Genomic DNA, 4,809 nt, shown 5'->3' with positions numbered 1-4,809 from the left:
TAAAACTTTATGCACTTTTATATTGTAGAGTAATCTAATTTTTGTTGTTTTGTTGGAAACTCAGACTCCAGCCTTATCCAGTTATCATCAATCCAGTAAGGTGACTGTAATGCGACAGTACAGAAGTATATTAGACTATTAAAACACAGGAATGATCTCTATGACAAGACCTCTAAAAGAGAAAGGGCATCTTCATTTAAAGGAGTTCTGTAAAATGTTGTACAGTGTTAGATTTCATTTCTAATATTGATTTCTCAACTCAAATTAAATCTGTCTCTTGTAACGTCTGTTGGCTGATATGAGTGGAGTTTGTTACCACAGGTATTTTTAAAAATTAAACACCACAAAGATAAGAAAGCCTCATCGCCTCTCAGAAAATAAAGACAGAAGAGGGAACTGGAGTGGAGGAGCTGCAGTTTGCTACCTGTTGCTTTTTCCTGCGCCAGACTTCCCAGCAGGAATGCAGAGCTGAGATCGGTCATTGTCAGTGTTCAATGAGCATATCATGGTCAGTGTCAAAAACAACTCCCTGCAGAAACACAGGTTTAGGTTGCAAAAGCAGGTAAAGGAAAGCCACGACAAAGACGTTTCTGTGGGATGGCTACCAGACTGAGACAGATCTGGCAACCCTTCAGTCAGCGTATGATTTTGGTTTGAACAGAGTCAAGTCACTTTAAGTGCAGTAAAATATCCCTGACCTGGTTAATAAAAGGAAAATACAAGTATTTATTTACTCACAAACCCACGTGTGTGTTTAATGGCATTTTTACTTATATCTGATACATCAATATAGTCTAATTCTTATTTTCTAATATCGATATACACTGATAGCAACATACCGTATGCAGAGTCCTAAATAATTTTAGGTAACAACATGTATTCCTCATCAACTACCTCAGTTTAAGTTTGGCCAGCTGTGCCAAGAAAACACAGAGAGGAGAATTAGCTGAAGAGTTTGACGAGTAGGATACACATGACATGTAAAAATTGTGTCAGCAAGCTTTAGTTGACATAACTCAATTAAGTAAATGTAACTTTCCTTTATTCAGTGTAGGATCCAGGCTATTTTTTTCCTTCTCACATTTTGGTTTAACCCTTTGATGCATAATGGTCACTACAGTGGACAGGTACTCAAAATTGTTATTTCATTTATTTATTTTTGCTATTAAGCACAGCTGTTGAAGACTTTATTGCATGTGAGCCCCTTCATTTGGACTTCAGTAAGTCAAGCCACCATATTTCATGTTCAAAATGCACGCTGTCCACTGAGGTGGACATGTAATAAATTATTTGTAAATTATTAAATGTTACAAAAAATATTTGTTGAAATTTGTTTCACTCATACCTAAATATGAATGAAAAAAATTGTTAAAAAAATCGTGGTTGAAGATTTCATAATTCCTGCATCAAAGGGTTAAAGACAACTGTAATTTTTTCTTTGGGTTTCAAACATATTTAAAGCTTCTTTAAAAACCAACAGGACCTCTGTTTACAGTGATAATGCACTCAAGAACACATCCGTTAAAATTCTTCGGATTTCCATGTAATCAAATCCTGTGGTCGTTTTTTCAGTGTAGTCCTGGGGAACCTTGTAGTCATCACCACAGTTAGAAGAAACCACAGTCATTTATCCAAATGATGCCAAAAGAATAAAATAAGCTAAACTTTTTATGTCTCTTTGTTGCGGGTGAACTTTAAATGTGGCGGGAAGTCACGGACAGGAACAAACATTACTAAGTGAATTCCTTTATTAAAACAAATACAGTTTGTTTAAAAAAAAGTGGGTTTGTTTGGCTGAACTGTAATCAGATATATCAAGTGCTTGTTTGTTCTATTCCAGAAAAAGTAGCCGCTCAACAAGTGTGTGTTCAGCTCATTAATCATTTCTGAGGCCAGAAGTGAACCGGAACGGAAACCTTCAACAACGACCAGTTTGAAAAACATTTAGTCATTTTTGTGCAGCATTTTATTTTGGTTATTAATTTATTTATTTAAACTGGATTTCTTCTTTGGATTTGATGCTTTTTAAAGACTTCTGTTGTTTTATTAACCAAATCGTACAGTTTAAAATAAATAAATAAACAATAAATATTGCGGAAGAAACTGAATTAACTTATTTTAAAGTTAAAATGTTACTCAGCTTCATATAAATCTACACTCAGTCCTTATTAGATATTGACTTCTGATTCTTGAACACCTTGGACCAGTTTTTTTTGATTTTCAGTCCAACTTTTGACCAATTTGAGAATATTACCTCTGGATGTAAAATCTTTCACATGAAGATAATTTTGCTTATGTATTATTCACACTAAGCAATGGCATGTTCCCAGGCTGGGGGGGGGGGGGGGGGTGTCTGTTTTTTATGCTGCCAGACTCTGGAACTCTCTTTTTTAAAGAACTTATTTTCTTCTAATTTTAACTATCTTTTAATCATGTTTAGAAGATTTATTTTTTTGTATTTTAAATTTTTTGTTCTTGTGAAGCATTTTGTGATTTTTATCAATCAATCAATAAATCAAAGCTTTATTTATAAAGCGCCTTCCGCAACCCTGTCAGGAAGCCCAAAGCGCTGAACATTGTACAGTTGTATGTAAATATATTGAATAAATCAACAATAAAAGAAATTCAAATTACAAAATACAAATTACAAAACACAAAATGGAAATTACAAGATAGATGAAACATTCTGGTAAAGGACAAATGTGTGAAACACATTTGGATTGAGTGGATGGATTGAGTGTACCAATGAAAACTGTGGAATGGATTCAACATAATAGAGGGGCAAAATCAAACATGTTCTGGAAACGCCAAGCGGAGGAGGTGTGTTTTTAGGTGATTCTTAAAGACTGGCAGAGAAGGGGACAGCCTAACTGAGGGTGGCAACTGGTTCCAGAGTGACGGTGCTAGGACTGAGAAAGCCCGGTCCCCACGGGTACGACACCTAGACCGAGGGACAGCGAGCAGGCCTTGGTCAGAGGAGCGCAGAGCACGTGATGGGGAATGTTTGTTCAGGACAGTGGCTAGATAGGGGGGGACCACCACCCTGGAAGAAATGATAAACAAAGACGAGGATTTTGAATTGTGAGCGATAGCAAATCGGAAGCCAGTGCAGAGAGGCCAGAACCGGACTGATGTGGTCCCGTTTCCTGGTCCCAGTCAGGAACCTGGCAGCGCTGTTCTGCACAACCTGTAGGCGACGCAGTGTTGACTGACACAACCCTGGATAGAGAGAGTTGCAGTAGTCAAGCCGAGAAATAACAAAGGCATGCAGTACCCGCTCCAGGTGGACTCTCGACAGCGTAGGCTTGATTTTAGCAAGGCGTCTCAGGTGAAAGAAACTGGACTGGATCACAGAGTTGATGTGAGCGTCAAATTTAAGTCCTACATCAAGTTTCACCCCCAAACTGGTAACAACTGGTTTTGAGTAGGGAGAAAGAGGGCCAAGATCAGCATAACGGTCCACATTCCTGCTGTTGGGGTGAAAAACAATGAGCTCTGTCTTTCCCTCATTCAGATGTAGATAGTTGGACATTAGCCAAGACTTCACCTCATTAACACAGGAGACAAAGGACTGAATGGAGTGACCTTTCTCCTGACACAATGGAGAGTAAATCTGGCAATCGTCAGCATAGAGATGGAATGATATGCCATGTTTACGAAAGATTGACCCCAGAGGTAGCAGATAAATGGCAAACAAAAGAGGACCAAGGATCGACCCCTGCGGGACCCCCCAGCGGAGCCCCTCCCAAGAAGAAAAAACATCACCCAGTTTAACACAGAATGTCCTGTTTTGGAGATACGATCTAAACCAATCCAGAGCAGACCCTTTGATCCCAACCCATCGTTCCAAGCGATCGAGTAGAATCGTATCTTGAGTGACGTTATATTAAAGATCATTTTCTTTCTGTCTGTCTTTCACCAGTGTGGCAATATTTTCATTTTTACAAGTCTGACAAAAAACAAACAACGGTGGTTTGCAAAATGTGCAGAGAATCGATGAAAACCAAGTCTGGAACGCAACCAACTTGTTTCATCATTAGGTGATGACATAAAATAGCCAGGGCTGCACTTAATAAAATGTATGGATAGTTTCACCTCTTTTCTACATTTTGTATAGTTTTCAATAATTATTGATAACGATCAATAAGATGTTTTTAATCAATGAGCTCTTTTTCTATATCGTCCAGCCCTACTCTGGAGGCTCATCCATTACAGGAACAGATCACAATCGTGTGGGATGTCTAAATGATGACGTACAGTCTGTGTTCACCAATAAACCAGCAAACGCACGGACATCGTTCCTCCATGATTGTAAAGTTTATTTCAGTAGTCCTTCATGGCAGTAAAAGACAACACTTATACGTTTGCAGTCCCAACATGCAGAACAATCATTGAACCAAAGAACAGAAAAGAAACAAGTTATTAAAAAGAAAAAGAAGCTAAAGGTGCTTTTTTTGTTCCTCTGCTGCAAAGTGATCCACACTTGAGGGAGACTCAAAGCAGTACGATTAACACCTCAGAAAATGCTTCGTGTTTTCCATTCATGCAGCCCACGACCTTCACAGACAACAACGTTTCATGGTTTCTGGAAACCAAACCAAACCAAAGCAACAGTCCAAGCCTCCCACAATGACGACATTTACATTCAGCTGTTTGGAAATTTCTGACAGTTACGTTTTCACACTAGTAAGAAGCAGAAAGAGAAAAATAAAACAGAGAAGAGCATTCCTTTAAAGCAGAGATACACCGCATGAAGAAAACAAGTTACAAACCTGTAGAATCCTTTAGAAATTAGAAACAGAAACTAGA

Source organism: Nothobranchius furzeri, chromosome 1 (assembly GCF_043380555.1).
Source record: "Nothobranchius furzeri strain GRZ-AD chromosome 1, NfurGRZ-RIMD1, whole genome shotgun sequence".
Classification (NCBI taxonomy): Eukaryota; Metazoa; Chordata; class Actinopteri; order Cyprinodontiformes; family Nothobranchiidae; genus Nothobranchius; species Nothobranchius furzeri.
This window is presented reverse-complemented; position numbering follows the sequence as displayed.